This window comes from Schistocerca americana, chromosome 6, assembly GCF_021461395.2.
Source record: "Schistocerca americana isolate TAMUIC-IGC-003095 chromosome 6, iqSchAmer2.1, whole genome shotgun sequence".
Lineage (NCBI taxonomy): Eukaryota > Metazoa > Arthropoda > Insecta > Orthoptera > Acrididae > Schistocerca > Schistocerca americana.
In genome coordinates, this window is record NC_060124.1 from 272,717,887 (window position 1) to 272,741,149 (window position 23,263).

The 23,263-nt window shown below is 43.4% G+C and overlaps 1 pseudogene; it reads right to left on the bottom strand.

Annotated features, from left to right (window-relative positions):
• Positions 1-10,127: 10,127 nt before the first annotated feature.
• On the bottom strand, positions 10,128-10,245 carry LOC124620558 (annotated as a pseudogene).
• Positions 10,246-23,263: the final 13,018 nt, after the last annotated feature.

Here is a 23,263-nt window from a genome sequence, read left to right on the forward strand (position 1 = left end):
GAAAATGTGTCTGGAGACGCCCCGATCAGTGGTGGGCTACCAGAATGTCTGTCGCCCGTCATACAGCCCGACAACCAGAAATAATGATTTGTGGTGCCATTTCGTTTCATAGCAGCACCCCTTTGGTTGTCATCGGCGGCTCCTTTAAGCACAGCGGTACGTCGGCGGTATTCTGCAACCCGTTTTAGTGCCCTTCTTGGCAAGCCATCCTGGGCTTCACACGGTGAGAGTTTCTACTACTTGTCTTGGTGGTCGCCAAACCCTATCTCGGCCAGCAAAGCCGCCGGATGTCTCCCCAATTGAAGTTTGGAGCATTCTGGGCAGGGCCTTCCAACCATTAGGGGTTTGACGATTTAAAGAGACAACTGGACAGAACTTGGCACGATATCCCTCAGGAGGACATCCAACAACTACATCAATCACTGCCAAGCTGCTTGCATAAGGTCCAGAGGTGGACTAACGCGTTATTGACTTCCTCAATTTGTGAGGCTGTTTCTGTTGGAAAAAAATCATCCAATTTGTTTGAAATTGTAATCCTTTGTTCGTCTCTATATGTACATCAGATCTACCGATTTCGGTCTCATTCAGATAATTCCTTCGTGGTGCGTCGTCTTTTTGTTTTAGAGTGTACGAGGATTGGAACTTTAATAGTGGCAACTATTTATTTACAGCTCGTACAAAATAGATACGTGTTTCGAAGTTTTACTGACCTTCAAAGTAGTCACCAGCATTGTGTATAACCCGTTGCCAGCAACGTCGAAGTCGTAGGATACTCTTAGCAGTGCCAGTTGTGTTGACAGTTCGAGCGGCCGATCTAAAACATGGTTCAAATGGCTCTGAGCACTATGGGAGTTGGCATCTGAGGTCATCAGTCCCCTAGAACTTAGAACTACTTAAAGCTAACTAACCTAAGGACATCATACACACCGAAGCAGGATAGTTCCAGACTGAAGTACCTAGAACCGCTCGGCCAAAGCGGTCGGCTCGGCGCGGTCTATTGCCCGACGAATTTTTAGCAGTTCTGAAGCAAATGCCGTGAAGTCTTTCCTTCAGCTTAGAAATCGCGTTGAACTCACGAGGGCTTAAGTCAGGGGAGTGCAGTAGATGGTATAGCACTTAGCAGCCCCATCAGTCAAACAAATCAGTAACAGCTTGTGCTGTACGTGCTTGAGCATTGTCCTGCAAAATGATGGTCAGGTCCTGCAGAAAGTGTCATCACTTCTGTCTCTATGCTGTTCATTTTTGGAACACAACCTACGACCAGCTTAGAGACAGAAATGGCGACACTTTCTGCCGGACCTGGCCATCATTTTGCAGGACAATGCTCAAGCACGTACAATGCAACCTGTTACTGATTTGTTTGACTGATGGGACTGCTAAGTACTATAGCACCTACTGCACTCCTCTGACTTAAGCCCTCGTGAGTTCAACTCGATTTTTTCCAAACTGAAGGAAACACTTCACGGCACTCCCTTCAGAACTGCTACAAATTCGTGGGGCAATCGACCGCGCCGCTCGGACTGTCAACACAACTGGCACTGCTAAGAGCATCCTACGACTTCCACGTCGCTGGTAACGGGTTATACACAATTCTGGTGACTACTTTGAAGGTCAGTAAAACTTCGAAACACGTATCTATTTTGTATGAGCAGTAAATAAATAGTCGCCACTGTTAAAGTTCCTATCTAGGTATTTTGTGTCTGCTGTGCATACTAATTTCTCGCCTTATTAATTGCGTCCTCTGTACACTTACTCTTCCTCAATCCATGCCGTGCATTATTTAATCCAGTTAGGTTCCTGTGGCATTTTAATCTATTAATGAGCACATTTTCCAAAATATTCAAATGGTTCAAATGGCTCTGAGCACTATGGGACTTAACATCTGTGGTCATCAGTCCCCTAGAACTTAGAACTACTTAAACCTAACTAACCTAAGGACATCACACACATCCATGCCCGAAGCAGGATTCGAACCTGCGATCGTAGCAGTCGCGCGGTTCCGGACTGAGCGCCTAGAACCGCTAGACCACCGCGGTCGGCTCCAAAATATTACTCAGCGTATTTATTAGGTAGCTCGGTCGGTATGATATAGCTCTAAGAATGACCTGTAATAAAGCTTGAAATTGGTAATCTAAATGAATACAGGAAGTGTATGTCTTTCTTCATTATGGTCTGTATTGAAAGTGACCAGACGTGAGGTCTTGTGAAGTTGTGTGTGTACCTATCGTGTTGTGGTGTGCAGATCCGCTATGGAGGAGGCAGGCGACTTGCTGGGCGCCACAGCGGTGGCGCTGCAGCTGATGGGGCTGTGGCGCGGGGGCGGCGGGGGTGGAAGCCCAGCGGCGCGCGTGGCGGTGGCCGCCCCCACCCTCTTCGTGATGGGCTCCGCCGTCGTCCTGTCCGGAGCGAAGTTGTGCGCCGATCCGCCCGCCGTCTACGAGGAGCTCATCGCCGTCATTTTCATACTGGTGGCCAGCGTCAGCTGGACCTTCAAGGTACGTCAGTTGAGCGCTCAGCGCCAGCGATAGCCTTCGGGTACAGGGGAAGGTGGAATGAACTGGCACCACTGACTGAAATTGAATTCTCACCAAGCTGTGGGTATTGACAGAAGCTTTTATTGTCAGAAGCTTGTTGCTTACACATTTTGAATCTACATACACTACTGGCCATTAAAATTGCTACACCAAGAATGAATCCAGATGATAAACGGGTATTCATTAGACAAATATATTATACTAGAACTGACATGTGATTACATTTTCACGCAATTTGGGTGCATAGATCCTGAGAAATCAGTGCCCAGAACAACCACCTCTGGCCGTAATAACGGCCTGGGTATTGAGTCAAACAGAGCTTGGATGGCGTGTACAGGTACAGCTGCCCATGCAGCTTCAACACGATACCACAGTTCATCAAGAGTAGTGACTGGCGTATTGTGACGAACCAGTTGCTCGGCCACCATTGGCCAGACGTTTTCAGTTGGTGAGAGATCTGAAGAATGTGCTGGCCAGGGCAGCAGTCGAACATTTTCTGTATCCAGAAAGGCCCGTACAAGACCTGCAACATGCGGTCGTGCATTATCCTGCTGAAATGTAGGGTTTCGCAGGGATCGAATGAAGGGTAAAGCCACGGGTCGTAACACATCTGAAATGTAACGTTCACTGTTCAAAGTGCCGTCAATGCGAACAAGAGGTTACCAAGACGTGTAACCAATGGCACTCCATACCATCACGCCGGGTGATACGCCAGTATGGCGATGACTAGTACACGCTTCCAATGTGCGTTCACCGCGATGTCGCCAAACACGGATGCGACCATCGTGAGGCTGTAAACAGAATCTGGATTCATCCGAAAAAATGACGTTTTGCCATTCGTGCACACAGGTTCGTCGTTAAGTGCACCATTGCAGGTGCTCCTGTCTGTGATGCACCGTCAAGGGTAACCGCAGCCATGGTCTACGAGCTGATAGTCCATGCTTCTGCAAACGTCGTCGAACTGTTCGTGCAGATGGTTGTTGTCTTGCAAACGTCCCCATCTGTTGACTCAGGGATCGAGAAGTGGCTGCAACATCCGTTACAGGCATGCGGATAAGATGCCTGTCATCTCGACTGTTAGTGGTACGATGCCGTTGGGATCCAGCACGGCGTTCCGTGTTACCCTCCTGAACCCACCGGTTCCATTTTCTGCTAACAGTCATTGGATCTGGACCAACGCGGCAGCAATGTCGCGATACGATAAACCGCAATCGCGATAGGCTACAATCCGGCCTTTATCAAAGTCGGAAACGTGATGGTACTCATTTCTCCTCCTTACAAGAGGCATCACAACAACGTTTCACCGGGCAACGCCGGTCAACTGCTGTTTGTGTATGAGGGAATCGGTTGGAAACGTTCCTCATGTCAGCACGTTGTAGGTGTGGCCACCGGCGCCAACGTTGTGTGACTGCTCTGAAAAGCTAATTATTTGCATATCACAGCATCTTCTTCCTGTCGGTTAAATTTCGCGTCTGTAGCACGTCATCTTCGTGGTGTAGCAATTTTAATGGCCAGTAGTGTATTACACGGTGCAGTCGCGTTAATCTGACCACCTCTCAGAAGCCTGAATACACACCTTTAGCAGGGAGGACGTGCAGGAAGGGGGTCAGTGAGATTATGGAAGGTACCGACAGGAATGTGGAACCTTGCCGACTCCAGTTCTGTTCCTGCGCTAGGTTTCTTGACTGAGGATCCATTTTACGAACAAGGGGTTTAAATCAGGCGAGTTTTGTGGCCAGAGGAGTAGGGTAAACTCACCCTGGTGCTCTCCGAACCACGCACGTACTGTACGAACTGTGTGACACGTTGCATTGTCCTGCTGGTAGATGCCATCGTGCCGAGGAGCAACAAACTGCATGTAGGGGTGGACACGGTTCCCAAGGATATATGCACGCCTGTGTTGATTCGTTGTGCCTTCCAGAACGACGAAATTACCCAGAGAATGCCACTAAACTAGTGGTTGTCAAACTGCGGCCCGAATCAAGCGTTCGTGCGGTTCCCGTTTCTCAGCCGTATTTTATGATACTAGCGAACCCAGTAATACTCTTCAGTTTCTAAATATGTATGGGAATTAGATATACGTCCTACTCTCCTTCTCCTCTTCTCTCTATCCCTCTTCTCATCCCCTCCTCCCCCACCTTTGTCCAACGCCTCCTCCTCCTCCACCATCACCCCCCCCCCCCCCCCCCCCGCTGTCTGCGCGTCTCTTATCCCACACTCTCTCTATCCATCTCCTCTTCCCTCATCTGTCTGTCCATATCTCCTTTCCCCTTCTTTATATCCATTTCTTCCCCCTTCTCTGTCCATCTCCTCCTCTCCCATCTCTCTGATCTTATTCATTGTTATTGCAAACGGAACCTTGATATGAATGGGTAAATCAGTTGGAATCATTAGTGTGAGGAGTGTGAGAGAGATCTTCCCAGCTACTGGATTTGATTTGTGAGGATAGTAGCTGTAATGACAGTATGTCACATGGTTTTAATCTCTGAAGAGGCAGAATTATAAAGTTTGTCATAAACACAACGTACCTGTTTTCTGTTAAAAATGACTGCAAAAACAAAAAACCCGCACAATTTCGCAGCATAGCTTAGCAAGCTGATTCTTGCAGCAGGTTTAACAGGAAGTGTTTATTGCATAACATGTCTATATCTCCTGTGGTTTAGGCTGTGCGTAGTCAGTCAACTGGTCGAGAAGGGATTCATCCAGCCAAATCTTTCCTTGAATTTGTGTGATATGAAATAACATAGTTTCAGCAAAATCGTAAATCTAGTGAAATGAAATAATTCTGAATTCATTGTTCTGGAGTCATAATGGATCGCGCTTCAGAAATTCTTAGTCGATTTGCCTCCAAACGCTGCCTACACTTCTCGTTAGTCTCATTGACACAACGAACATGTAGCGTTGCTAATACACCGATAGATGTTTCATCGCCTCACTGGTGGCATTTTATAAAAAAAAAAAAACCACGAACTGAAATCAATTGAATGTTTGCAACACACCAAATTACCGCGAACTGACGTCAGTTCAATCTTGGCAACGCTCCACCAAGATGTGATCTCCACCGATAACATACTGAAATATCGGTCTCAATATTCTTTTTCGTGAAAAGTCAGTATTCAATGCGACATTTGTTATTGCTGTTGTTATGAAAAAATGTGACAACAGAACTGTGAAACTGAACGACTCATTTTTCTTGTTATGAAACTCAACGGCGATTCGACGTAGATCCCTCAGAGTAGTTGGTGGGTCACGTCGTCCATAAACAGCCCTTTTCAATCTATCCCACATATGTTCGATAGGTTTCATGTGTGGAGGACATGCTGGCCCCTCTAGTCGAGCGATGTCGTTATCCTGAAGGAAGTCATTCACAAGATGTGCACAATGGGAGCACGAATTGTCGTCCATAGGCCGAATGCCTCGCTAATATGCTGCCGATATGGTTGCAATATCAGTCGGAGGATGGCATTCACGTACCGTACAGCCGGTACGGCGCCTCCCATGACCACCAGCGGCGTACGTCGGCCCCATGGAATGCCACCCCAAAACAGCAGGGAACCTCCACCTTGCTGCACTTGCCGGAAAGTGTGTCTAAGGCGTCCAGCCTGACCGGGTTGCCTCCAAACACGTCTCCGACGATTGTCTGGTTGAAGGCATGTCCGACACTCATCGGTGAAGAGAACGTGATTCCAATCCTGAGCGGTCCATTCGGCATTTTGTTGGGCCCATCTGTACCGCGCTGCATGGTGTCGTGGTTGCAAAGATGGATCTCGCGATGGACATTGGGAGTGAAATTGCGCATCATGCAGCCTATTCCGCACAGTTTGAGTCGTAACACGACTTCCTGTGGCTGCACGAAAAGCATTATTCAACACGGTGGCGTTGCTGTCAGGGTTCCTCCGAGCCATAATCCGTAGGTAGCGGTCATCCACTGCAGTTGTAGCCTTTGGGCGGCCCGAGCGAGGCATGTCATCGACAGTTCCTTGTCTCTCTGAATCTCCTCCATGTCCGAACAACATCTCTTTGGTTCACACGGAGACGCCTGGACACTTACCTTGTCGAGTGCCCTCCCTGGCACAAAATAACAATACGGTCGCGGTCAAACCGCGGTATCGACCGTCTAGGCGTGGTTGAACTACAGACAACACGAGCCGTGTACCTCCTTTCTGGTGGAATGACTGGAACTGATCAGCTGTCGGACCCCCTCCTTCTAATAGGCGCTACTCATACATGGTTGTTTGCATCTTTGGGAGGGTTTAGTGACATCTCTGAACAGTCAAAGGGACTGTGTCCGTAATACAATATGCACAGTCAACGTCAATCTTCAGGAGTTCTGGGAACCGGTTCAAATGGCTCTGAGCACTATGGGACTTAACATCTATGGTCATCAGTCCCTTAGAACTTAGAACTACTTAAACCTAAGGACATCACACAACACCCAGTCATCACGAGGCAGAGAAAATCCCTGACCCCGCCGGGAATCGAACCCGGGAACCCGGGCGTGGGAAGCGAGAACGCTACCGCACGACCACGAGCTGCGGACTCAGGGAACCGGGGTGAGGCAAAACTTATATATATAATATATATATATATATATATATATATATATATATATATATATATATATATATATGTGTGTGTGTGTGTGTGTGTGTGTGTGTGTGTGTGTGAATAATTAATACGAGACAGCCAATGATCTCTTCAGTGTGCACCAGGCTCGAACTCTTCCGGGAATCGGGAAATGCCGCGAGCAATGAAGAAAATGGGCAAGGGGTACTACATTCACAGTGCACGGGTAAGTTCAGAATTTGGATCTGATGGGAGATGTGCTAGAGTAGCCCGTGCGGTTGCAGTGAGCTCTATGCCTGGATGGCTCAGTGGTCAGAGATGTGCCTAGTAAGGAGGCGGCCCGAGTTCGAATCCCTGCCTGGCACAAATTTTCAACTTTCCCCATACATTTCAATCAATGCCCACTCGCACCCGATGTCTGTAATTGCCTTGTATCTTTAGTAATAAGATCAGTATACGTACAGCCCGAGGCGCCGCCCCACAATTTCAGAACTGGCTCTACAGCGAAGTAGTTTGACGACCACTACGCTAAAACATTCGCCAGGCAATATCGCTCGTTCCTCCGGCCTGGACCCTGCCGACGGTTGTTGCAGGGCCGTACGTACCAGTGGCCACCTGTCAGGTGGAGCGCAAAACGTGATTCACCTCAAAAGGCCAGCCGTCGCCGCTCACTGGACGTCGAGTTGCGGCATTGTGGGGGCCCACACGCAGCAACGTTGACTGAACGGTCGCTGAGGAGACACTGTTGATAGCCCCTTGGCTCATCTGGACAGCCGTCGCTCACGCCTTCCATGTACTGCCCGTGGTGTACCACAATTGCCTCGGTTTTAGATGGTGCCAATTTTGACATCCACGGTATAATTTATTCACGGCAGTATGCGAACAGTTTCCGCATTATGACAATGGCTGCACCGTTTTCCGCATCCCCCCTACACGCTTGATGTACACCCCCCCTTCCCCCCCCCCCTCCCGTTGCTAGTGCTGCCACTTGTCTTCTGCGGGTGGTTATTGCGCGTTGAAAAGAGATGATCACACTAATGTGACTGGATTGTGTATTTTTCAGAGAAAAAGAAAGTAATATATGGGAACAATATCCATTTTTCTGAAGGCTTACATAGTGATCACTTTCGCCTGCTTAAGGGAGTAATGTGGCCAATGGCATCGCAAAGGTTCCCATGTTTGTTGTTCTGATCTCCGGACATGTTCTGAATTCCGGGCATATACGAGAGGCTTTTGAATAGTCCGAGCAAAGTCCGACAGATGGCACCACCTGCGCGTATCGAGGCCATGTTTAGTTAGTAGCATCTTTGGAAAGAACGCACACCAAGTTTCAGCCATATTGATCTATTTCTTTGTGTTTGGCATTCGTGTGAATCAAGGAAGTCGAGTGATTGTAAAAAATGGACGAAAAATGATTTCCTGTGGTGATTAAACATTACTTTATAAAAGGCAAAACGCCTCAGGAGACTAAAGAGAAGCTTGATAAACATTATGGTGACTCTACACCTTCGATTAGAACAGTTTATAAGTGGTTTCAAAATTTGTGGAGTGGCCATAGGGGCACAAGTGATGCTGAACGTTCTGGACGCCCTGTAGAGATAACGACTCCAGAAATCATTGATAAAATCCATGATATGGTGATGGATGACAGAAGAGTTAAGGTGCGTGAGATTGCTAGTGCTATGGGCATCTCGAATGAACGGGTACATAATATTTTGCATAAACATTTGGACATGAGAAAGCTATCCGCAAGATGGGTTCCGCGATTACTCACGCTTGGCCAAAAACGAAATCGTGTGAAGTGTTGCAAGGATTGTTTGCAGCTGTTCAGGAAGAATCAGCAGGAATTTAAGCGTCATTTAGTCACTGTGGATGTAACATGGATACACTACTATACTCCTGAGACCAAACACCAATCTAAACAATGGATTACCAAGGGAGAATCTGCACCAAAAAAAGGCGAAGACCATTCCTTCAGCCGGAAAGGTTATGGCGACTGACTTTTGGGTTTCGCAATGGATAATCCTCATCGACTATTTGGAAAAGAGTACAACTATTACAGGTGCATATTATTCATCGTTATTAGACCGTTTGAAAACCGAGCTGCAAGAAAAACGCCGGCGACTGGACCGCAAAAAAGTCCTGTTCCATCACGACAATGCACCAGCACAAACCTCAGAAGCTGTGGTCGCAACATTATTGGAAACAGGATTCCAACTCTTTTCACATGGCCCCTATTCTCGAGACTTGGCTCCCTTGGATTACTATTTGTTCCCCAATATGAAGAAATGGCTGGCAGGACAAAGATTTTATTCAAATGATGAGGTGACTGCAGCAACTAACAGCTATTTTGCAGACTCGGACAATTGCTATTATACGGAAGGGATAAACAAATTAGAGCAGCGTTGGACGAAGTGTATAAGTCTAAAAGGAGACTATGTCGAAAAATAAAAAAGGTTTACCCCAAACACGTAAGTAGTTTTTATTTTTGCACGGACTTTTCAAACGTCCCTCATATATCCTAGTGTCTGAAACAAACAGAAGTGGTTCTAGCAGACGTTTTCAGTCGGATTTTTCTATTAGGCCAAATATAACAGAACAGAGCCAATTTGAAACAAGATACAGCAAATAAGCGAAAATTGTCACAAAGGTATAAAAAAACAGATGAAAGCTTTGTATATAAAGGGTTTACAATCAGTGTGACATATGGAAGTCGCCAAGTCTTATTCGGGTAAACACATTAGCCACTTTTTCCCATGAGTAGTGCCGTCGCTTTTTCCGATTGCCTGCCATATCGGCATTAGTGATTCACAGACGAAACTAGAAAACTAAACTCCACCCAAACAGGCCCTGAAAGCCCAACAGTAGCGACGGCCGCCGTGTCATCCTCAACTGCAGGCGTCACTGGATGCGGATATGGAGAGACATGTTGTGAGCACGCCACAGGACATTTTACGAGACCGGAACAGCTACTTCTGAATCAATTAGCTCCTCAGTTTGTCTCACAACAGCTGGGTGCACTCTGCTTGCCAACAGCGCTCGGCAGACTGGATGGTCACTCACCCAAGTTCTGGCCCAGCCCGACAGAGCTTAACTTTGGTGATCTGATGGGAACCAGTGTTACCACTGCGGCAAGGCCGTTGGCCACAGATGAGACAAACAAACCTAGAGAAACAATTTGGAATTATATTTGTAGGTCAAAAGACGTTGTAGAAACTTGATTTTGTAAGAAAGTATTACTGTCCATATAAGTGAGGTAATGAGACCGGGATCTTAGCACTAAATCGTAAAAATTTCAACCATTTGCTTTGCATAGCTGTCTTGGAATCCACGATTCGGATTTGGTACCAAAAACTCATGTTTTCAACAATTTTTCGGCGCTTTTTTCGTTTTTAGAGGTGAAGGAAGTGTTTCCTCAGGAATTTCTGAATTTACGAAAATGAATCATTAAATTCACTCACGTGTATGCTCTTCAGTTTAAATTTCTCTCACTTCCTCGTGCGTAATAAAGAATATCATCTCTTGAAAGTACCAGTTTGTGTGGGCTTCATGACATTACTATCAGTACACTAAAACTACACCTACAGGCATATATCGCAACCCACGATATTGTGCGTGCAGAGGGAGTCTTGTACCTCTGCTAGTCATTCCCATTCCTGTTCCACTCGAAAATGGAGCGACGGAGAAACATTTGTCTATATGCTTCCACATGAGCCCTGATTTCTCTGATCTTCACAGTCCTTACGCAAGGTGTATTTTGGTAGCTCTAGGATCATCCTGCAGTGTACCATAACCTTCTCAACAGTGTTTCACGAAAAGATCCTCTTATCTTTTCCAGGGATTCCCTTTTTAGTGATTGAAGCATTTCTGTAAGATCCACATGTCGATCGAACCTTCTTCTTATGTCGGGAATTGAATTCGTCGAGACATTTATATCTCTTTGTAAGACATAACATATTGCGAACTCTTTGTTATATGTACGTGTTGTGTACATAGTTCCGCGTAGTCAGCGCGTTCACAATTTTCCCAATAGAGCGCGCCCCGCTAAGCACAACAGCGCAGGCGCAGCGCTCGACCGTCTCCGCACTACGAGATGGCGCTGTCTTAGAGACGGACCAAATTCTGCTTCCGCCGATCCGCGTATTAATATGTAACGCAGCCAATGAGATTGCTGCTAACGTAGAACCTTTTCTCCTCGCGGATCACACTCGCGCAGTGATACCTGAACGCTCGAGGCATTATAACGAGTGTACAGACCTCCGATCAGTCAATCTGCATTTGTCTGCACCAGTCTGTACAAGTCTGCATCAGTCTGCATTAGTCTATAATCAAGTTTCAGTCGGCGCCTAATAAGATTACCATATTCCTGTACATAGCCATGAAGATAAATGAATAGACACTTCGTCAAGTACCAGAGATATGTGAGAATAAGATTAACGTACCAAGACCAAAGGAACTTCAGATTGTCAGTTGTAAACAGCATCCAGAATCAAGTTACGTAATGTCTATATTTTTTATTATTTTAATAAATGTGTGTGAAAATTAATCAAGTTCTGTTTAAAGTTGGTCACCGTCAATCTGCTACTCTAAGCGTGCAAGTGGCATTTCTATCGTCTGACCTAACGGCAGAAGATAAACACGCCACGATAAGACCACGAGACATATTGCTGACACTCGCCTACTTCATTAGAGCGACAAGTCAAATAATCTGATGGTGTGTGTACCGAAGGTCTTAACAGTACGCACACCACAGTACGACTGTGACTTGCTACAAATCGCTGCTTACTAGTGTGATTCACGACATAAGAAAAATGGTGCCGAAACCCGGGAGATTTCCACGATTGCTGCTGTGACAACACGATTTGTAACAAACATACTTCACGCGATAATACCATTGCAGCGATTTGTCACGCGACGCAATAAACTCCCCGATGGCAACCGCCTACATACACTGCTAAGTGCAACTGAATTATCACGCCACGTATTTTGTTGTGCCATTTGTAAAGGCAACTGATTACATTATTGCCCCCTCTATACTGCTACTGTAGCTGTTCTATTGGCGCTTTAAAGGATTATCAGATCTTGCGCTACGCCTGTAGATCTTTTATGACTCGTGATTCCATCTGTTAGTTGTTTACCAAACAACACACTATACTGATCCGCTTACATGATTGCAATCACTTCACGATGTCTGATACGGAAAGCGCCGATGTCAACCATTAGTTACAACGCTTGAAAAGAGTACGGCCGAGAGCAAAAGCTAATATTACATGTTTTTTGAACGAAGTACACAACTTTAATGACACAACTACCATTGAACATTATGGATATTCCAGAGATCGAGTGGAGGAGCTATTGTATACACTAACAGATCTTGATGACAAAATACGTAATCTTCTTGATGACGCTTATGATGTGTTAAATGTGATGAATACATAGACGCAGCCAAGCGCTCTGTTGAACGTACGTCACGGGAAACAGAGGGGAAACTTACGAATTCCATGGCTCACGCTGCCATCAGTGATAAATATCATGATACGACAGTCACTTCAGTTGTTACACCGCCTAATATGAGACTGCCCAATACAAAATTTGAGACGTATTCTGGGAATGTTCAGAACTGATCTCGTTTTTAGGAAAATAAAAATATAAAATTTAAGTTGGTTGGTTGATGGGAATAGGGGGAGGAGGGTGGGCGGAGGTCCAAACAGCGAGGTCATCGGTCCTATCGTGTTAGGGAAGGACGGGGAAGGAAATTGGCCGTGGCATTGCAAAGGAACTATCCCGGAATTTGCCTGAAGCGATTTAGGGAAACCACGGGAAACCTAAATCAGCACAGCCGGACGGATGTTTGAACCGTCATCGTCCCGAATGCGAGTGGGTGTGCTAATTACTGCGCCACCTCGCTCGGTCGGAAATTAAGTAAGACGTCTGAAAATCAGTAACGTTTTGCTTAAAAATAACATAACAATGTCTCCTGCCAAATTTTCTGACAACAACGTCAGTGAGTTTTATAACAATTTTGACCACTTATCGACAGGCAACGGCATTGTTTAGGGCAAAAAATATGCAATGGCCACTTTTCCTGCCCTGGCCACATTACCTCACCTCCACCTACTCCGACCAGAACTTCTTGCTATTTGACGTTTGTTCACATGTTGCTACAAAGTGTCTCGTCAGTCATGTGGTGACGCCTAAGCAGTGTAAATCAGGGGGCCTCCTTCCAAAGTTACTTCCTAATTCACTCTCAATTTTTTTCAACAAATAATTCGAGTAAGCAGACTGTACAGTGCAAAACCAGCTCGAGAATATTAATATATATTTTTCGCACAAATAAACTGCAAGTACTACTAAACGATGTTAAATGCTATTGTTAAATAAAATTAAGCAATTGCTTTAAACATTTCTTGTGATTATCAAGAGCAGCTGTATATTTTTGGGAGTGCACGCAGCTGTCTGTATTTATTTTATTATTAGAAACACTTTCGTTTATCAACCATCTTCACGGTATAAAAAGTGGTCATGAGAGAGCAGGGCTCGCTCGCTGTGGGTTCCGTACAAACTTAATTACGTATACAGGCAGTTCATCCACTCCGCGAGTCGAGAATGTCGAAGATTTTTGTCTGTTATCGACATTGATACTCGCAAGATATCAGTCTGAGGGATTCCAAGACTTTCGAGAATGTTTTCATTTCAAGTTTGAATTCGGATACCAAATGAAAAAAAGAAATATTTTCTTCGTGTGTTGTAAGTACAAATTAACAATTTTCTGATTTCTTTTCCTTTAGTTGTACTCTGAAACATTGCTTCTCGCCAGATTTCATTATCCTATGTCAATGGGAAGTAGCCTGTGTGTTTTAATGAGTGAGTTTGCGAGTATGAAAATATGTGACATTAATGGGCGTATCTTAACTTTCAACACCACCAAAGGACCATAGGCCTCATAGTGTGACGCAAATTTCGACTTGATACGGCTATCCGTTTCTGAGGAAACGGCGTCTTGTACAAACAACGAATCCGAGAAATGCTAAAACCGACACAAAATGAGAAAGTGTATACCAATTACAACCTGACAGCCGATTACCCTTAGGTTTTTGGTGATACGTTCAGAAGTTTACTGTATCTTTTTAAAGCTCACTGTTCATCATAAGCCTCATGGTCTCAAATGTATGTCATGATTTGGTAGAAGGACTGAAAGATTTCATGATTGAAAGTTTGAAATAAGAGTACAATTCTTATTTTTATTTTATTTTTGTTCGATAGCACACGTCACTTTTTACACGAGCAATTCCTGCTTCAGGTATGTCTCGAGATAGAACGAAACTCTTGGCATCAAATGAAAACCTTTGGGGTGAAGAGCCAGCAGCACTTCCACTCTTCCTAAGCGACTTTTTTGCCTCGCATTTGGCACTGGTTCGAAGATTTCGGAATTTTTTGTACCGATATGCTTCATCAAGCGTGATTACGAATGTTCTTTTCATATCGCGAACTTTGTATATATTACTTGCAATACCCCACGCTGTGGTCGTAGATGGATCGCATTTATAAAATTCATAGTTCCCTTGTTTTTCCACTTCTCCGTTGTTGATAAAACTTACGACAGCCAAAAATTACAAGACTGCTGCTGTATGCAGGTTTGCGAACTTTTGGACAAAAAGCGAAACGATATTGTTTTCGCTTAGACAAGAGTGACGGAAGCTCTGTCGGTGAGAGAAGTGGGAAACAAAGGTGAAAGCGAGAGGCAGCATTTGTAGACTAGGTCAGAAATAGATATTGCCCTGCAATAAGAAATATTCTCCACCCTTGATTAACCTGAGCGGCAGCCCCTCGGCAATATGTTGGCAATTCCCTACAACTGTCCAACCATACACAAAATAGTCATGTATTGCGGCAACGTTGAAGACAGCGCCATCGTGGCCAAATAAAATATGGCCCATTTACACGCCCCTTTATACGAAACCGACGTTTCGACCCCTCTGCTGGGATCCTCTTCTGGATCTTGCGGAATTCACGGTTAGCTGAACACGTCTATTATTGGGAGAGCTAAATATACGTGTTGGCTTAGAGGCTCTGTGATTGGTTTATTACCAAGAAAAAGAACATGGCTTATCAGAGGAGTGGCAGAGAAAAAATTGTTACTGCATTTCTACCTAACTTAGCAATTGCTTCTTCCCTGACACGACTGAACCACTACTGTGAAAGGTGGCTTCATATCGTTAATCTTCAGTGCCGCTTAAGTTTGTCGTAAATTAACACAGGTAAATAGTAATTTAATTTAATTACTGGAAATTAGTCACCAAAACAGTGGATTTTTATATAATGCTGACACATCTCAGTAATGACAGGAAACAATTAGGAGCAGATTGATGAACAGAAGAGTCATTATGGCCTCAGGCCTGCAGAATCTAAGCTGATAACGTAACTGAAACATGATCTTCTCGCTTCTATTTAAGGAGTCCCCTAGGATCGTCATCCAATTTACTGTTATGTGCTAATGCTCCTTACCCCTATTTTCTTCAAATGCACTTCACGGACGGATTATTGTCTTTACGTGACAAGCCATAGGCAATATGCGTTATCGATATGCCTAATGAGTGCTGCGTCAGAATCACAGAAAGACCATCTAAAGTCACGATTGCTCTAGAATCTCTCAGCATCTTACGACACCATCTAATGCTCTTCTCTATTCTAAAAATCAACAGCAATCGGCCACTAACAAACGTGATGGCTAAACTACTTCGTTGTAACAGCTATCAGATCGATTTGTAACATCAGAAATAATGATCATTTTCTAAAGCCTGTTGTTACATTTATATAATTTTATTTCTGTTGTGCTCTTCAGTTCAAACACAGGTTTAATGCAACCCTCCACGTAAATATATCCTGTACGAGCCTCTTGATCCACGCATAACTACTGCAATCACTATCAGTGTGAAAATGTTTACTGTGTCCAAACCTTCGCCATCCTCTGAAGTTCTTCCCCCCCCCCTCCCCCCACGCACACCCTTCCATTACCAAACTGCCTACTCCGATAGGTCCTATCGTTAGGTCAAGTTGCGCCATAAATTTATTTTCTCCCCTCGTCAATTCTTTTTGATCTACCCATCTATAACACTACGTTTCAGAGGCTTGTATTCTTTTCTTGTAGTACACTATCGCCCAAGTGTACAGTCCAGACAAATACCTTCAGAAAAGACTTCTTAACACTTGAATTTATATTCGATATTCACAAATTCCTCCTTTTCAGAAATGTGTTTCTCTCCTTTGCAGTTCTGTAGTTTATATCGTCTCTACGTTGTCCATCATCAATTTTTTGCTGCCCATATAACAAAAATCGTAGACTAAGTTTCGTTTTTCGTTCCCTAATCTAATTCCCTCATCGTTACCTGATTTAATACGACTTCATTCCATTACCCTTATTTTACCATTGATAACGTTTATCTTATAATCTCTTTTCAAGATACTATCCATTTCATTCAACAGCTCTTCCAAGTCCTTGGCATCTATAGCAACATATGTCTTTCTCAAACCCCCAGACAATTTATTTCTTCTCACTGAACTTCAATCGCTTTCTGTATTTGTTCTGAGTTTCTGTTACTGCTTGCTTAATGTATAGATTTAATAACACCGGTGTAGGCTACAACCCTGTCTCACTTATTCTCAACTACTGCTTCCCTTTATTGCCGTTCGACTATCACAACTGCAATCTCGTTTTTATACAAGTTGCACATAAGTTTTCGTTCCTGTGTTTAGCTCCTGCTATCTTCAGAATTTCAGATAGTGTAGTCCGCTCAATTTGGTCGAAAGATTTCTCTAAAGCTAAAAATGTTATAAACGTATGTTTGCCCTCCTCTGACTTTCCTTCCAAGATACGTCATACAGTCAGTATCGCCTCGCGTGTTCCTACATTTCTATGGAACCGCAACTAATCTTCCCTGAGGTCGGTTTGTACCTGTTTTTCCATTTTTTTGTAAATAGTTCTTGTCAGTATTTTGCAACTATCAAATTTTTTCACCGACAGTCTTTTAATATTCACACCTGTGAACACCTTCTTACTTTGGTATTGGAATTATTACATTCCTCTTGATGTCTGAGGGCATTTTGCCTGTCTCATATACCTTTGAAACGTCCCCTTAGAAAAATTGTACAAGACTGTGCTTAAACTGATACACAATATTTTTTTTTTTTTTTAGCGCAACGCAATCTGACTTTCAAAAATCCCTACAAAAGAATGGCCCTGACTAACATTAACCTATGCGTTTCACAAATCGCTTACCTCACAAAAATCTTGGTTACTCGAACTACTGCAATACAGCGAGCGCCACTACTGCCAGCTAAATAAAAGATTCAAACTATGGAAGGCACTAACTACTGATAGGGATAGTTAGCAAATGAAAGATTTTAATAGAGAACAAACAATGTATTTACCTTAATAGTCATAATATATATATAGCAGTTCATGACAAATTACAAAACTCCGCCATCTCTCTCCCCACATCCACCACTGCTGGCGGCTCACCTCCAACTGCACAACACTACGCGCTGTTCACATCCAGCTGCCGCTGCCCAACACTACAATGGCAGACAACAATGCAAACTAGCCACAGATTGCACACAGCACAGCCAGTGATTTTCATATACAGCGCTACGTGGCGTTACCAGTAAGAAAACATAAACAGCCTACTTACACCTTGAACACTAGTTGGAACAGTTTTGTCGCGACTGGCTATCCCAAGGATCTCAGTAATTCAGAAGGGATGTGTTCTACTCCAGAGACCTTGCTTCAACTTTAAGTGTTTCAGAGCGTAATCAAATTCTTCTCGCAGTATCGTATCCCCCATCTCACTTCCACTTGCTTTCTCTTTTCTTTCAATAATATCGTCTTCAAGTTAGTTTCCTTATATAGACCGTTCAGGTAATCCTCCCCCCCCCCCCCCCCCGCCCCCACCCCACCCATGACCCATGGACGTTGTCGTTAGTGCGGAGGCTTGTGCACCTCAGAGATGCAGATAGCTGTACCGTAGTTGCAGCCACAACGGAGGGGTATCAATTGAGAGGCCAGACAAACGTGTGGTTCCTCAAGAGGGTCAGTAGCGTTTCCAGTAGTTGCTGGGGCAACGGTCTGGATGGTTGATCTGGCCTTGTAACACCAACAAAAAAAGCCTTGCTGTTCTGGTACTGCGAATGGTTGAAAGCAAGGGGAAACTACAGCCGTAACTTTTCCCGAGGGCCTGCAGCTCTACTGTATAGTTAAATAATGATGACTTCCTCTTGGATAAACTATTCTGGAGGTAAAACAGTCCCCCATTTGGATGTGCGGGAGTGCACTACTCAGGAGGACGTCGTTATCAGGAGAAACAAAACTGGCATTCTACGGATCGGAGCGAGAAATGTCAGATCGCTTAATCGGCCAGGTAGGATAGAAAATTTAAAAAGAGGAATGGACAGGTTAAAGTTAAATATAGTGGGAATTAGAGAAGTTCGATGGCAGGAGGAATAAGGCTACTGGTCGAGTGAATACAGGGTTATAAATACACAATCAGATAGGGGTAATGCAAAAATAGATTTAATAATGACTAAGAAAATAAGAACGCGGATAAGCTACTATACACCGAGCGAGGTGGCGCAGTGGTTAGCACACTGGACTCGCATTCGGGAGGACGACGGTTCAATCCCGCGCCCGGTCATCCTGATTTAGGTTTTCCGTGATTTTCCTAAATCGCTCAAGGCAAATGCCGGGATGGAACCTTTGAAAGGGCACGGCCGACTTCCTTCCCTAATCCAATGAGACCGATGCCCTCGCTGTTTGGTCTCCTCACCCAAACAACCCCAACCCCCAAGCTACTATTAAGAGCATAGCGAACGCATTATTGTGGCCAAGATAGACTCGAAGCCCACGCCTACTACAGTAGTACAAGTTTATATGCCAACTAGCTCTGCAGATGACGAAGAAATTGATGAAGTGTGTGATGAGATAAAAGAAGTTATTCAGATAGTGAAGGGAGACGAAAATTTAATAGTCATGGGCGACTGGAATTCGATGGTAGGAAAAGGGAGAGAAGGAAATGTAGTAGGTGAATTTGGATTGGGGGTAAGAAATGAAAGAGGATGCCACCTGGTAGAATTCTGCACAGAGCATAACTTAATCATAGCTAATACTTGGTTCAAGAATCATGAAAGAAGGTTGTACACATGGAAGACGCCTGGAGATACTAAAAGATATCAGATACATTATATAACGGTAAGACAGAGATTTAGGAACCAGGTTTTAAATTGTAAGTCATTTCCAGGTGCAGATGTGGACTCTGACCACAATCTATTGGTTATGAACTGTAGATTAAAACTGAAGAAACTGCAAAAAGGTGGGAATTTAAGGAGTTGGGACCTGGATAAACTGACTAAACCAGAGGTTGTACAGAGTTTCAGGGAGAGCATAAGGGAAGAATTGACAGGAACGGGAGAAAGAAATACAGTAGAAGAAGAATGGGTAGCTTTGAGGAATGAAGTAGTGTAGGCAGCAGAGGATCAAGTAGGTAAAAAGACGAGGGCTAGTAGAAGTCCTTGGATGAGAGAAGAAATATTGAATTTAGTTGATGAAAGGAGAAAATATAAAAATGCAGTAATGAAGCAGGCAAAAAGGAATACAAACGTCTCAAAAATGAGATCGACAGGAAGTGCAAAATGACTAAGCAGGGATGGCTAGAGGACAAATGTAAGGATGTAGAGGCTTATCTCATTAGGGGTATGATAGAAACTGCCTACAGTGAAATTAAAGAGACCTTTGGAGAAAAGACAACCACTTGTATGAATATCAAGAGCTCAGATGGAAACCCAGTTCTAAGCAAAGAATGGAAAGCAGAAAGGTGGAAGGAGTATATAGAGGGTCTATACAAGGGCGATGTACTTGAGGACAATATTATGGAAATGGAAGAGGATGTAGATGAAGATGAAATGGGAGATATGATACTGCGTGAAGAGTTTGACAGAGCACTGAAAGACCTGAGTCGAAACAAGGCCTTGGGAGTAAACAACATTCCATTAGAACTACTGACAGCCCTGGGAGAGCCAGTCCTGACAAAACTTTACCATCGGGTGAGCAAGATGTATGAGACAGGCGAAATACCCTCAGACGTGAACAAGAATATAATAATTCCAATCCCAAAGAAAGCAGGTGTTGACAGATGTGAAAATTGCCGAACTATCAGTCTAATAAGCGACGGCTGCAAAATACTAACATGAATTCCTTACAGACGAATGGGAAAACTGGTAGAAGCCGACCTCGGGGAAGATCAGTTTGGATTCTGCAGAAACGTTGGAACACGTCTTATCTTAGAAAATAGATTAAGGAAAGGCAAACCTACGTTTCTAGCATCTGTAGACTTAGAGAAAGCTTTTGACAATGTGGACTGGAATACTCTCATTCAAATTCTAAAGGTGGCAGGGGTAAAATACAGGGAACGAAAGGCTATTTACAATTTGTACAGAAACCAGATGGCAGTCATAAGAGTCGAGGGACATGAAAGGGAAGCGGTGGTGTCTTTGTATTCCATATGACAGTCTTCGACAAGAATTAGAAATTTTTTACTATCCAAAGGAAGAACCCTTTTTAGAAATATGAACAGATGGTTTTTCGACTTTTAATGGACATTCGTTTCCTAAAAGAATTTACTTAAAAACAATCACAATGTTCGAAGACAAAGATAGCATATTGTATAAAGTAGAAGATAAAGAAATAATTGAAAATGGAAAAATTCGCCAAATACTAGGAAATATAAAAATAAAAAATTGTAAACGTTTAGAAGATGTAGAAGAAGGATTACAAGTAATTATTTCTAACATTAAAATCGAAAATTATTGAGGAAAAGATAGATATTTTTTCTAAATTTGAAAATTTACCAGATTGTTATTGTTCCAATTATTGGTTGGAAGAAGAAATTAAAAATAAAAACATAGATCTAAATTACAAGATTAAAGTTAAACTATATAAAAGTAAAACAACACAAAATAAGAATAAAGAAAGACTTGTGTTTGTTGTTTAATCTATATTTATCTAAACCTGGTAAATTGCTGATTCTAACTTATAATGATAAAAAATTATTAGAAAATCTTAGACTGTCCAATTTGGACGATTTAACATATAATGAAAAAAGAACTATATTTGTAAACAAATATATGTTTTCTTAGTTATGTAAACAAATACATCTGTTTCCTTAGTTATGTAAACAAATACATCTTTAGGAATAATTAATTTCCTTAGTTATGTAAACAAATAAAATTAGAAAGAATGTAGATACAGATGATACTAATTTATTAGTAAATTTTAGACCTGTATGCCAGATGGGGTTAAAAGATAATAAAAACACTATATTTATTAATGAATCCAGTTTATATTGTTTAATTTTAAAATCAATCTTTCTCCAACTTATTAAAAATCTGTAGTAGTAAATGGAAGAAGACAGAAACACTAAAATTATAGATCTGTTTTTTAAGAATAAAATGCATTACCAAGATACATGAGAAAAATTAAATAGTTTGTTAGACGAAGAATACCAAGTATAATGTTTAGATTTAGGTTTACTTAAAAATGGTTGTGTAAAAGTTGCAGTTTACGACAAACAAAAATATGCTTGTGTAGAATTAAACGATTTAAATAATTGAAGTAGAAACAAATATAAAAACAAGATTCTTAAGGCAATTAATAAATGTTATTTGGAAGAAAACGATTCGGATTCTAAAAAAGAAAGCGAATAAGATGTTGTTGTTGTGGTCTTCAGTCCTGAGGTTGGTTTGATGCAGCTCTCCATGCTACTCTATCCTGTGCAAGCTTCTTCATCTCCCAGTACCTACTGCAACCTCCATCCCTCTGAATCTGTTTAGTGTAATCATCTCTTGGTCTTCCTCTACTATTCTACCCTCCACGCTACTCTCCAATACTAAATGGGTGATCCCTTGATGTCTCAAATGTTAAACAAAGTTTAAACTAATTTTAGGTGTTAAGCTAAACGATAACATTAACATAAAAATAAACATTAAAACGTATGTTAACGCATGTTAACATTAACATAAAAATAAATATAAAAAACGTATGTTAACGTACATTAACATAAAAATAAATTAAAAAACGTATGTTAATATAAAACGTCAATTGATGTTGCTATTGTGCAGCATCAAAACAGTGTCGTGCCATTCATAACCGAAGTAGGGTAATGCTGACGAAGGGAGTGTGTTTTCATCACGATTACGCTCGTCCCCATACAGCCAATCTGGGTGGGACATCCTCCAGTACAGCCCAGACTTAGCACAAAGTGATTTGTATGTTCCCTAAGTTGAAGTCGCACCTGGCTGGAACGCTTTCCCAAACAGACAATATGTTGAAAAACGAGGGCGAGCGCTACCTCTGCAGCGTTGGGTTGGGTTGGGTTGGGTTGTTTTGGGGAAGGAGACCAGACAGCGAGGTCATTGGTCTCATCGGATTAGGGAAGGACGGGGAAGGAAGTCGGCCGTGCCCTTTGAAAGGAACCATCCTGGCATTTGCCTGGAGCGATTTAGGGAAATCACAGAAAACCTAAATCAGGATGCCCGGACGCGGGATTGAACCGTCGTCCTCCCGAATGCAGTCCAGTGTCTAACCACTGCGCCACCTCGCTCGGTCTCTGCAGCGTTGCAGGAGACTTTGATGACAAGGTGTACTAAAAATGACACAGCGCATGAAAATATGCATCGATTGCAATGGTGATTACGTCGAAAAGTAGCTGAACGTCCAGCCTTTCCATCAATGCAGCGTTTAATGCCAATAAACGTGATTTCTATGAGAAAAAAATTAGGGGCCTTATTTTACGTACAAGCCTCGTATGTATGGATTCGAAGTATCATCTTCTATGCATGTATCGTTGCTTGAAGAAGCGCAAAACGATCTTCTGGAATGATGTGTTTGAACCAGGATACGTACACTATCTTGGCAGCTGGTAGGCACAAGCTACTTGAATGAGATGACCCAGTTGCGTGTGACCGGTCTTTGGCAGGCGGCGGCGTTCGTGGGGCAGCGGGGGAGGCTGCAGCGGCTGGCAGCGCTGCTGGTGAGAGGCGGCCGGCTCTACGTGGGCGGCGTGGGCGGCGGGGGCGGCGGGGGCGACACCCGCGCCCAGTACCGCGCGCTCGCTCGC